The sequence below is a fragment of the Crinia signifera genome, chromosome 5 (genome assembly GCF_055691185.1).
Source record: "Crinia signifera chromosome 5, ASM5569118v1, whole genome shotgun sequence".
Taxonomy (NCBI): Eukaryota; Metazoa; Chordata; class Amphibia; order Anura; family Myobatrachidae; genus Crinia; species Crinia signifera.
The window spans coordinates 40,356,223-40,370,054 of NC_139221.1; the positions used below are offsets into that span (position 1 = coordinate 40,356,223).

General features: G+C 42.3%; 1 protein-coding gene across 1 annotated transcript in view; it reads left to right on the forward strand.

The window, feature by feature from the left end:
- Positions 1-13,832, forward strand: part of RUNX1T1 (RUNX1 partner transcriptional co-repressor 1) — a 119,789-nt gene that overhangs the window by 10,288 nt on the left and 95,669 nt on the right. The window lies entirely within an intron of this gene.

Genomic DNA, 13,832 nt, shown 5'->3' on the forward strand with positions numbered 1-13,832 from the left:
AAAAGAAAAAAAAAAAAATTATTCTATATAATTGTAATGCGGGATGCGGTGTCGACATTGACACCCCAAAACATAAAAAACTCATGTTGACAATTTCATGTGTCAACCGTTTCCAGGTAAATTTTTTGCTCATATCGATCTTTTGTAAATGTAAACTTTGTGCGTTTCAACCTTTTGTCCTTAGTGTCCCGGATTCTCGGGTGGCTATCTCTAACACCCATTGCCGCCCATTTGCTTAATAGGCAGCAGTCTGGGTGGCTTGATGATGCAATTCGGCTATATTGTGCCACCATGGATTGCCACCTACTGCATCCAGAACCCTTGGCCCACTTAGCTGCATCCACCCCCCAAACTCCTTTCAGAGGTGACCACCGAAAAAGTCGTTTACGGTCAGGAGGTCCGAGGAAAATTGGTGATGTTTTTGGGCCTCTTTCCGAACGTCTCCATGGCACTTTGCAGGCATAACCAATCACCCCATTATAATTTAACACCGAGAGGTGGAAATTTTGGGGGCAATTTCCCTAGAGATACATTTTTCTAAAGGCCAAATGTGCCAATTCTGAAGGGAAGAGTGATAAGAGGAAAGAGAGGGAAAACACCATCATTTTTCCCTGTGTTTTTCAATTTGTGCTGGATTTGAAGAGCTATTTTGTTTAACTGCTACATCTGCTTCAATATGAATATTGAATCACTACCGCTCAAATAAGACCCTGTAATTTAGGTGCCTCTGTAATCTTTTGTTAATGCAAGTGGTTTTTGGGGGGGCGGGGGGGGGGACATCAATTTTCTATTCCGAAATTCCTTTGCCTAATGTACATTTTTTGTTTTTTACCACTTATCGTTGGTGGGTGAAATTTGTATTCTGCAATTACAATGCAGTGAATATGTGCCTGGCTGAATATTTTACTACAGGCAACATTAGCATTTCACAGATACAAACAACACATTAAATGGCATTTCACATATTATATATGGCATAGTGTGCGTTTTGTTTGTTCTCTTAACTGATTGACAATTTATGAGAACTATCAAATATTAATCACGGTGTTCTGACAAGTAATAAACATTTCCAGCCTTATCTAAATACTAGATAAAAGCCCGTCAAAATGAAGGCTTCTGCAATGTACTTTGAGCTGTGGCAGTTTTTCCATTCACATTGAACTGTGACAGTTTTTAGTACACAAACTCTCTACCCCACCCACAGTCCCTTTCTGCTCCTACCTCCAGTCTCTGTCGTAACAGCTCCATATGTGATTGCAAAGTAGCCCCTTAAAGGCTTGCTGCAGGATCGGGGGCTTGCTGCGCTCACCACAGGTTCTTTGCTCCATCTATGGGGGTCATGAACCCCAACGATAGAGAATAGCCCCTGTCAGTACGGATCCCAACTATCAGGTATTTGAACATCGGGATCCCATACCTCCCAACTTTGTGGCTGCCGGAGGAAGGATACTGGCACGGGGACATTTGGGGGCGTGTCCTATCTAAAGGGGGTGTGGCCTATACTCGTGATGCTCCCCTGAGGCCATGCCCCATTTTCGCCACTGTGGTGCATGAATAGCGTCTATTCGCGGGTGACAGGGGAGGACTCCCAACTGCCCCAACCCCCCCCCCCCGCCGCGGGACACTGTGGGGCCACGGGAATGTCCCCAAATACCGGGACATTCCCGCAGTAACAGGGACAGTTGGGAGGTATGGGATCCCGATGTCGGTGTACTGACTGTCAAAATCCCGATTGATTGCCGTCATCCGTCACCCGCTATAAGGTTACCACTTTTTATGCTAAATAGGAGCCTCAGATCAATTGCATTTTTATAGTTAAATGTGGCACAAAAAAAATCCCATTGCAGTAGACATTGTTTAAAATCCTTGGTAAATACTGTACAGTACATACAGGAAATTGTAACCATTTTCTGGAAGCACTAATTGTGTTAAGTTTAGGGTACATAGTTTAGTGAAGGTAGATTGTTTAGCAGATAGAAGACACACAAAAGAGGGGGCTATTTAGTAAACATAGTGTTGCAGATTGCGGCCTCCAGGCTGATGCCTACCGCTCATCCCTAGTCCACATAGAGTACAGCTAAAGAAGCAATTATCATTAGAATGCAATGTACATTAAAGTAACTTGTACTACATTCCAATGTGTTACCATGTGCTCAGCCTGTGCGCATCTTTGTTAATGTCTACATGGCTTCATTTGTGATCATCACCATCATCTGTATATTACTGTAAGTGTCTAAAAATAAAAGTTATGTTTTTGTGGCATCCACGGGGAAGATACAGATTGATAACAGGAACAGGTTCTATTGAGATGACAATCTGTTCCATCCTTCAGTGCTTTGGTTGAATGTTTCTGATCAGTTTGACTGACAATAGAAAGGGTTTGAGGTCTACGCTTTTGTCTTCAATAAGATCACAAAAGATCATAATAGACTCAGAATGGAATCTGCCTCTTTGTAAGCTCAACCAATATTCTTCCATTTAGTTTGGTACGGTTATGTGTCTAATGGGGATCGTAATCACCCATCCCCACATATTGTATAGCTGCTTGAAGGCACGTTTGCCGGTCAGGGCCGGTATTCTCACCAGAGAACACTGGCAATGACAGATCGCTCAGCAAACAGCGCTGACACATCGCTGTGTGCTGAGCGACCTAGCTGAGCGTTCTCTACCACCGCTCACAACGCTTGGCAAATCTCCCCCTGTGTAGGCCCCTTCACACCCAGGATGCTGGGCATCTGATAACCTGTCACTGGAAAACATATTCACAGAGGGAATGTTGTGGGCACATGGACAGTGTGGGGGTGTAGGGAATTTGGTATATGTTCTATAGACACATATACGGGGGTGAGGTCATTTTGTGGTGTTCACGCATAGGCATAGATGGTATTATAATGTTTGAAACACCCCCCCAGTTACCCCATTGTGCATCAAATGGGGTAACTGTACAGTTAGCTACAAACCTTTGTAGCTAACTGTGCAATCTCAGGGCCCTACTGTACTTAGTAGCACTCACCAATGAGGGATGAGGATCAGGATCGATAAAGGGCTAAATTACAACTGCACTGGTCCAATTTCATCCAATAACATTATGTACTTGTGGTCTTTGCACATGTCCAGGAGACCCGAACATTGAAAAATCATATTTTTGAAGAAGTTTTTGACCATTTAAAACATTCTTGAATCAAATAGTAATATAGTTTATTTTTATAAAATGATCATCTTTCGCCAGTATGTGCACCACCCCTTAAATAGAGTAATAACATCAGTTGTGTTATGTGTAATACTTAGCCATATACAGTATATATTAAATCGCACTGTATACTGTTTGTTTCATTGTTTGCGTTATTGCGCATAACCAGGAAGTGGCTGCCCCTACCCACAATTCCTAAGTGCAGATATTTTTGTGCATCTTTTGATGTTCGCGTGGAATGTTTTGCTTTTAATCTTTTTTGAAAATAACCGCGTGCATGTGTGTTAACGTGTACTGTAATGTGCTTCTGATAGACCACTGCACAAACAATGACCAAAAGTTTTTAAATAGCGGAATGCAATCTTTATGTGCTACGACCTCATATTACAAATGTTTCCTTGACTTGAAGGTCCGTCCGGGCTACAAAATCATAACTTATTCAGGAGCCACGCTTTATACATGGCTTTTCCAGCTTTTTGAAGTGATATCAGCTACTTGTGTGCAGTTGTGGCATCAGCTGTGAGGACATTGACTAAATCATATTTGCAGCTGGGCAATTACAAGGCACCCTAAGATCTGTGAGTTTCAACCATGAACACAGATGCCTACAAAGTTCTGTTTTTCTTCCATGTGGAAGTCATTGGCATAGAACAGATGCCATCATTTTGGAGAAACCAGGCTCTGGATATAATTGGTTCTCTCTTCCCGTGTTCTCCGGGGACGGTCTTTTTTGCAGATTAAATTAGATGAAAAAGAAAATGAACAGAAAACAAAAGCTTTTCATGGTATTTTTTTCACTGCCCTTCCCTGGACGACTTTACTGTTGAGAGATTTCTTTGTATTTAATGATACCACATTCTCTTTAGTACACAGTAGCATAAATTAAATACATAGATCACTATGGCATTTGAAAGGCTGGCTCATTATTTATTCATTCTGATTTCTGGTTATAGTAGACAGATTATTATAGTTAGTTATTAAGCATTAATGGTGAATGCCATTACGTTTGCCTTGCGTTGTAATTTTGTAAAGCGTTTATTTTTAACAACCGACATGCTGATAGTTAAAGTAGATGATAAGGCAGACAGGATGTTAGATAATCAAAATAAAGCACTGTACGCAGCACGTCCGAAGGGCTAATGGATCACTCCCATTATAGGAGACAGCCATTGAACAGGGGGAACGTAGGCCTCTATAAAACCCACTGTACATACAATTGCCACATTTGTGCAATCATTAGGTCTGATGGAGGGGCCCAGTGAGGGCCTTCATCAGTGGCATAACTACAAAATAAGCGCACCCCCTCTGCCGGAATTTCGCCGAAGCCCTCCTCATCCCTTGGAATTTCGTCAGGCAGACAGGCAGTCCCCCTCACCCAGAATTTCGGCAGGCAGCCTACCCCCAGCCCTGCCTTACCCCTCCGCTTGCCACTGCCGCCGGGTCTGTGGCCGGGACATGCAGATCTATGTGTCTGCGGCCCCGGTGCTCCTCCTGGACTGGCTCCTAATGAAAAATGCCCTTCACAAAATGGCTGCCCCCAAAAGCAGACCGTTATTAAGGTGTCTGCTGTAAGGCAGCAGACATTTTGTGAAGGTAATTTTTCATTAAGAGGCATAGCAGAAGCCACTAGGAGTGCTGGGACCGGCAGAGACAAGTAGTTCTGCGGGTCTCAGCAGGGCGGCGGCAAGCAGGGCAGGGGTGCGGGGTAAGGCAGGTCCCGGCAGCAGTGCAGCGCAGCTATAGCCCCGCAGACCTCCCGCATCCTCACTTACTCAGCGCTCCCTCACCATCGCGGGGTCTGCGGGGCTATTGTTACGCCACTGGCCCTGGTCCTCCACCCATTACCTGGAAGCAGGAGCTGCAGCAGCAGCTCTTCTCTTTAACATAGCAAACACTGCAGTGTACTGGGCTGAATTGTGGCCAGGGAGGTGCTAAAAGTACTATTTTTTCTGTATTTTAATATATGGGTGCATGGCTACGCCCCTGTGATTAGGCGTCGCCCAGACTCTCTACTGCCCTGATTATCATGTATTATGCTCATCATTTTACACAGTGCTGTACAGAGGCTGTACAATCATTGACATCAGTCTCTGAGGTGTTGCCCAGAGCAACCAATCAGATCCCAGCTATCAATATGTAAAATGTACTGGAAAAAGGCTAGCTAGAATCTGATTGGTTGTTATGGGCAATATATCTGCTTGTCCTAGTTAGAATAAATCTCACATACTCACACAGACACTATGGCCAATTTTTATCGGATATTTTGAGTATCTCTCACAGCAAAACTTGGCACTCCAAGGGTTAAACCTGGTACATGATAAAGTGGAAGGAGATAATGCACTAGCCAATCAAATTCTAACTGTCATTTTTTTCAAACACAGCTGATTGTCTGGTGCATTATCACCTTCCACTTTATTAGTTTACTAGACTTAATACATAATCTGTTATGGTATGACAATGATGACACATATACTGTTTGTGAATCTGTTCTAGGATCATTTCTAGGATCACTGTCCTATGGTTGTCATCGTATTGGCAGACAGCAATTGCAGAGTTTGCTACCAATGCATGTCGTGTCTTGGCGCCAGATGCACTCAGCTTCAAAAGTGATAAAATGGAGTGATAAACAGCCAGCCAATCAGCTCCTACCTGTCATGTCACATGACTGTGTTTGAAAAATGACAGGTAGGAGCTGATTGGCTGGCTGTTTATCACTCTCCATTTTATCACTTTTGAAGCTTAGTGCATCTGGCCCTGTGTATGACAAAATTATACAATACCACTGTTTCTGTAGTTGTGGTCATCTAAGTAGCTGTTGCTATTACTGTCTATAAAGGATTGGCAAATCAAGTAATCTGACAGCGCTTTGCCCACACCACTCACCCGGCACCCATAGACTACTACACTGTATTACTTCTGCCGCCATCAATATCTTTGGGAAAATGTAGCAGGAGCAATGTTTTGAGCATGTGCAGTTGAGGTATCACAGTGAAGATGTAATGCACACCATGGTCCTAATTCAGGTTGGCACGGTAAGCTGCGATGTTCGCCTTCACCGCCCCCGTCCATCTCCCAGCCCTCCCTCGCCGCAACGAACGGCAAGACAAGTGTGTACCTTGACAATACCATTTGTTGCCGGGGTCTGCACAAGCGTAAATACCCGCTTGTGCATGTTTCATGGGTGTTCCCATGAAAACGTTGGCCATTCCCATGCAGATGTGCTGGTGACGCGGGTGTGTGGGGCGGGCACCTGACGCCAGTGGATGTCAGCGACCTGTCTATTTCCCCTACAGGCACTCGCAGATCTAAGACACCAAAGAGGTGTTTTAGATTTGCGAGCGCTTGCACAGGGACCAGAAGGACTTTGTCCCCGTGCGAGGGGCAGATGGCAGTACTTTTAATTCGCAGCTGTGCGAGTCAACCAGAATAAGGTCCAATGTCGTGCAGCAGCTCAGATCCAAGAATCAAATCCAAATGCTTCTAGGACAATAATTGTCCCTTTGTTCTGCGATGAGCCCAAGTACTGCATAGTGTTAAGTCTTATCTAACGGTTTCATGGGATGGCGCAGTTGCCAGGGAGTCAGGGAAGGCTTGTCCTACAGTGGAGAACCTCTTAATTGGCCCATTCACACCCATTCTTTTATTCGTCGGCACTAAAAAAAGCGCAGTCATCATAGTTTCCATTTCATGTTTATTTTGGAAACACAAATCCTAAATCTTCATGTGCCAAAGATGACGTTAATTAGTGACTTTCAGCCGCAGAGAGGATGGAAGCCACCTGCAGATCACTGACTTCACCTGGACTCTCCGCCTGAAAGACTGTGCAGCTGGTTAATCTATTGTGTCTCTATGCGTGTGCGTGTGTGTGTGTGTTGGTGCATTCATGAGAGGCTGCAAGCACCGCTCTCAGCTCCTTATTACTACCATATGACCTGTATAATGCTACATGCACAGAGAATATAACCGCCTAGGATCACTGCTTGGCTATCAAATAGAGAGCCAGGAGTCCTAGCTGATGAGACAGCCGGACTTTATAATAGTATAGTTTAGTGTTTGCTTGTTGTAGGTCTACCTACTGATTATTGCTATATTTAGCTAAACTGACATTCTCTCCAAGTTATCTCATGGTTTTGTACATCTGGGAGAAATTACACTCAGTAACATAAACAGAATTTGGCGACTGGAAAGAGTCCATCTAGTCTGCCTGTTTCTCGTTGTGTTTGTTTGGGAGGGGGGGGGAGGGGTTGTTTTGCGATTTCTTTTCATTAAATAGTTTAAGACTTAGCACTAAATATATGTTTGCCCCATGCATTTGCAGAAGTAAGCCCCGATGGCTCCTATCCAGCCCATTTCACTAGGACCACTTCAAGTCCAAACATTTTTCGAAGTCCAAGTATTCCACTGTCATTTCCCATTGTTTGATTACAGAGATTGCAGGTAGGAGCAGATATGGACCGAGTTTATGGGCTAAAAACTGTCACAGTGAAAGTAAAAACTGTCACAGCTCAAAATGAAAAGAGTAGCCGCGATTTTGACGGGCTTTTAATAAGTTATGAATAAAGCATCTTTAGGAAGCAAATACATTTTCATTAACAAAAATAGCCAACAGAACATAGTTTAAAAACATATCTTTTATAAAGACACGGTCATTATTTTAAGTTAAGAAAACCATTACGTTTTCACCGCTTAAAAATGTTACTGATACCGTTTACTTTTCTTAAAAAGGGGCCTAGAAAAACAGGATAGTCGTATTAAAGTGCTAATTTGATATAAGCATATCTGGATAAATTAGTACCAAATGTTGGCCGCGCGCCATGGGAAATATGTTTGGAACATGAAGGAATTCTGTAATGGATAACGGCAATTGATTTCTTATGTGGTCGATGCATATAGTCATACTGTTTGCATCCTGTTACATTTTGAAAAATAAAGAGATATCAAAATGATTTGCCAAAAGTACTTAAAACTTTTCCTCATTGCAGCTGAAGTTTGTCCGGCGCTTGCAGAGTGGAGAATGGAAGTGGTGTTGTATGGAGGGGGAAACGGGGAAAGGGGCGGGAGGGGGGGGGGGGGAGATGAAAGAACCACAAAATACGAAAGTGGACTGGAATTAAACAGAAACCTCAAATTATTGCATTCTTTTGAAAAAGAAATACATTTCGCATATGGTTAAGATTGATAAAAAAAAAAATTGGGTTCCAGCGATTACATTCCCATCTGTGATTAAGGCGCTCTGTCTACATCTGGCTTTCACATTATATTGCTGTAACACGAATCCTTTATAAGGCAGGGTTCACTCTGTATTTTATATTAGTTGCAGACCCAACTACTGCACGGATTTGGGGTTTGACATGTGTTGCTCATTACTTCATACCATTGAGAAAAAGTAATATTTGTTTGGGAAGGTATGTTTCTCACAATTTCCATAGCAATGCGAAATGTTGGGATTTTTTTTTTTTGTATTTTTTGGTGTTTTTTAATCTTTTTACTGTCGTCTTTGAAACTTATAGATTGCTTATGACATAAGTTGTGGATGGGTTACGGTTCACTGGTCTATCACATGACACTTTTGGTAGAAGGTAAAGAGGAAACAACCGGGGCTTTGTAAAGGGACATGACAACTTGAACATATGTTTGTAGCAGAAACAGCATACCCATGTGAACGGATGTTGGTATTAAGTTAGGTCGACACACTATGACAGTTGACCACTGAAGGTCAACAGGGTCGGAAGGTCGATAAAAGCATTAGGTCGACAATGGAAAGGTCGAAGTGAAAAGGTCAACACAATTTTTTCACAGGTTCATAGCCGACAGGCGGTATTTCATACTCTACCATCTCCTACAGCGTGGTGGGAGAATATAATAGTGCCCGGTACACATTGACGGTGTCCGTGTCAACCATGTTGACATTCGGGACAAAAAAAGTGAAAAATTCACGTCGACATTTTGACTGTCGAACTTTTGACCTAATTATGTCGACCTAAGCCATGTCGGCCTTCAGTGGTCGACCAAACGTATGTCGACCTTCATACAGTTGACCTTATGACCCATACCCCCTGTTAAATATATGAATAACCACTTGGGGGTAAATATACTAAATCTTCTAAAAAATGAAATGTGGGGCTGTTGCCCATAGCAACCACTCAAATTCTAGATATCATTTCTCTATTGAACCTTAAGAAAATAATAGACAGAATCTGATATGGGCAACATCCCCATTTTCCCTTTTTTAGAAGATTTAGCGAAATGTATTCCCTATAGGTTTGCATGATTAAAAAAGGAATCAATAAATAAAAAAAATAAAAAAAAATTCTACTAGTAGGAAAAACACATATTTTTATGTTTTACAAGGAAGTTATTAAAGTAACAGAAAAAAATCTAAACATTTAAAATAGAAATATGTCTCTAATTTACCAAACTGGTAAAAAAAAATAGATTTATGCAAATAATTTAACTTACCAATATACTGTATAAGATCTGTCCAAAGGGTAAGTTCTGGTGTCCATGGTCACAGAAAGAATTTTGGGCCCAGTCACACCATGGGCCTTATTCTGGTTGGTGCGGTCCTTTCCGAATTCTTTCGGAGGGCGCTTTTTAGCCGTCTGCGCATGCGTAGGCAACGCTATGCGCATGTGCCACGCATGGTCTCCGTACTCGTTCTCACTCATACCGTACAGAAATGTCCATCGAATTGACTCTGGAAATATGGGCGTAATATGGGCATCATTCGGACTTACACAAGGGCGTGGTTTCAAAGTGGGAAAAACTTGGCGTAAATATGGGCGTACACGAGGGAGTGCACTAACTGTGGTAGGCGTGCATTCGGACAGCACACTGACTGCAAACGAACCAACACGCATGAAATATGCGGACTTCATAAGCAAGTTTCACTTTGCGGAGATCACTTGTTCATGTGCTAGGCATTCGGTTCGCCCAATTAGTACGCCCGCACCTGAAGCACTGTCAGCTGAACACAATACAATCCACTCCTCTACTCATTTGTCATTAATTACACTCTTTTCATTGCTTCAATTGGAAGCATTGCTGCCTAAATGGAGCATTACTAAATACACAAATATAAGCTAAAACACCACTGCATGTTTGCTATTTTACCCACATTTACACTGCAAGCAATGGTCAGAAATTTATTACAATTAAAAACAAACCCTTTTTTATGAGGTTGCCTAATTGCATAAGTGTGTCATGTGGCAGATGTATGAGTTCAGATAATAGTCGTGAGTTTTGCTGAAATTCACCGCATCGGTGCGTACGGCCAGGTTCCCGTCCGTTCTGACGCTGTAAGACCATGCAGATTCTTTGTGTGGCCACCGCACACGCACGGTTTGGATGTTGTCCGAAAACACACCCTCTTCTTAGAGAGTGAGTCCACCTGAATGCGGTGGACCTGTGGGCGTTTGTTCTTACAATGTACGCACAGTGTGGCGTTCGGTCAGCTTCGAAAGAATTCGGAAAGTTCCGCACCAACCAGAGTAACCTCCCATGTTTGGAGCATATTCAGACCCCATAGTACTTTGTTAAAAATACAGATAACATTGGATTGTTCAATTCATTCAACATTTACTGTCCATCTCGATTAGATTGCGATAAAAATGGCATCACTCAATTCAATAACAAGTGATGGTCCACTAATGACTTCACATGCATGTCAGTGAGATGAATCATCAACCTATTTATTCTCCCAGATCAAACCAATATAGGATGTGGAACATTTAGGATAAGGCCTCAGCTCACAAGTGTTCGGTTATTGGCCAATTTGAAAATGAAACCAGAATGTCATCAACATTAAGCAACTGAAAGTCAATGGACAGATTGCCTAATTGGAAGTCTTGCTTGGTTATGTTCATTCATAATAATTAATAACAATATTGTTTATTAAAGCACAACACTAGGATTGGAATTCAGTTATCCACAGTAAATTAACTCGGGTGAAAAGGGGAAGGGGCTTTAACATCAGGGGCTATACAATTGTACTACCTTTTTTCACCCGATAGCCTTACTAATGCCCATTAAAGTAACTGGTAACTGGCATTAATACGGGTTCACTGGTGATAAGTCGCAGAACTTGTGAAAGTTCAAGGATTCGGTGGTCAACAGGGTCACAGCGCTCATTAGATTAATCTCCCACAGTTTTTGTGCTTCTAATAGCAAACACTAAGGTGCCAGCAGTAATTAATAAGATATTCAGTGGCATTCAGTTATGTATGTTTCAATATCATCACTATCCAATATTATATATAAGACTAGTTACAGTAAAAAGCTCTAAACCAATCACCTTCTAACTGTCATTTTTCAAACACGAGCTGATTGGCTGGATCACCGTGTAATGGTTATAATGAGAGATAACAAGAATATAACTTATATTTAAATCTGCCCCTTAGATTGGTTGTTCATTCTTATCCACAAAACAAGCAATAGGTACAATTGTACGGAGAATCTGGAGTTGTAAGAAAATCCCTGGGTTTAGCAATCTACTACCACCTCATTGGCCCTTAACAGTGAGGCATAAGCCCCAATTATACCTGCTGTGAAATATAATCCAGTGCCTATCAGTGATACATCAGGTCACTAACAATGATTTACGTATCTCATTACAACAACGTCAATCTAACATAAAGGGGCCTACACATGGGGAGATGTTGCTTAGTGATCTGTCAGGGCCAGTGCTTTCTGGTGAGGCCGTGCCTCACTATTGCCATGGCCCCTACACACGGAGTGATATAGGGGCATTTTCTAAGCAATCTAGTGAAATCACTTAGAAAATGCCCCATTAGCCTGTATAAATTTATTTACTGCAGCACTTTACAGAGGATATTTGAACATCCACATCACGCCCCTGCCCCAGGGACTATGGGGGGTTATTTTGGTTCACTCTTTCTGACAAATTCCTTCTTAGATGGACAAAACCATGTGCACTGCAGGGGGTAAATGTTACTTGTGCAGAGAGAATTAGATTTGGGTGGGGTTTTACTTCAAATGAGATCTATAGTGCAGTGTAAAAATAAAGCAGCCAGTATTTTCCCTGCACAGAAACAAAGTAACTCATCCAAATCGAATTCTCTCTGCACATTTCACATCTGCCCCACCTGCAGTGCACATAGTTTTGTCCATCTAAGAAGGAAGTTGTCAGAAAGAGTGAACCAAAATAACCCCCTATATTCCCTACCACATGTTCATGAACACACAGACATTCTAGGGTCAATTTGTAGGGAGCCAATTAACCTACCAGTATATTTTTGGATTGTGGGAGACTGGTGTACCCGGAGGAAACCCACGCAAGCATCGGGAGAATATACAAACTCTGCACAGTTAGGGCCATGGTGGGAATCAAACCCATGACCTCAGCGCTGTAAGGCAGTAATGCTAACCATTACACCATCCGTGCTGTAGTTGAGTGGAATTGGATGCGTATTAGAGACAACACTTAAGTATACTGATCATGGACAATACCGACTCTGGGGCAGATGCATTAAGCCTAAACAAGAGATAAATGCAAGGGTGATAAAGAGATAAACGTCCAGCCAATCACATCCTAGCTGCCATGTTACAGGCTATGTTTGAAAAAAGTCAGTAAGGAGCTGATTGGCTGGACGTTAATCTCTCTATCACCTTTGCATTTATCTCTTGTTAAGGCTGAATACATCTGCCCCACTGTCATATATTATCTCACCCTTATAATGTCTTTTTTGGGATAAGCCATCATTCGAGGACATATATATAAAAATGCAGTAGAATGGCACCTGTATATAGTGAAGGACTAATTGATTAGATAACATAACCTATTACTCCCAAAGTGGTTTCATATTACAGATTTGCTAATCCTCCTATGACTACGTTGCCACACGTGTTCTGATGAATGCCTCCTACATTTATTACATTATATAGGAATGTTATTTTCACATTCTACTAATATATATGTTCAAAATTCTAATATGTAAAAAAAAAATATCTGAATGAATTTTTCTTGCAATCTGATTGGATTGCGCACAGTGAGTCTGGTTCAGAAGGGATGAATGTAACAGAGCACACAATACTGTACATTTGCTGTAAAAAAAACCAAATCAGATATTGTGCACTTTCCGGATTAGGCTTCTGACACGGACGGAGATCACAAGTGCGGACTTATTGATCCGACCATGAAAGGGGCGTTTCTGGGAAGTAACTAGGTGGCAACATTGTGGATGTACGGAACTGTTCTGTGTAGTGGGAGTGGGATCGATGTTCCACGGGTGTGTAAGCTATCTTCCACAGTGTGCAGATGGACAAGGGACACCAACTACGGATACATTTTGCACCCTGCCTGTAGTGGGTGTGTGGCCAGATACTAATGAATGTCTGGCATACACAAGCCAAATCTTGCATTATAATTGGCTATTGTTGCAGCTGTGCAGAAATGCATATGCCTCCGATTCGGAAACAGTTTGCAGCTAGATCCACTTCTGTCTCTTGACTTTTCCCATCATGTACTGGGTCCACGTATACCTGGAGGGGGAATATAAATCTGTGCCCGAAGCGCATCGAGCGAAGCGAACCCACGAGAGTACAATCCAGCTGATGTAAAAAAAAAAAAAGGAACCTACACCTACGTAAATACAGATTACTTCAAAAACGCGCTGTGAGGGCA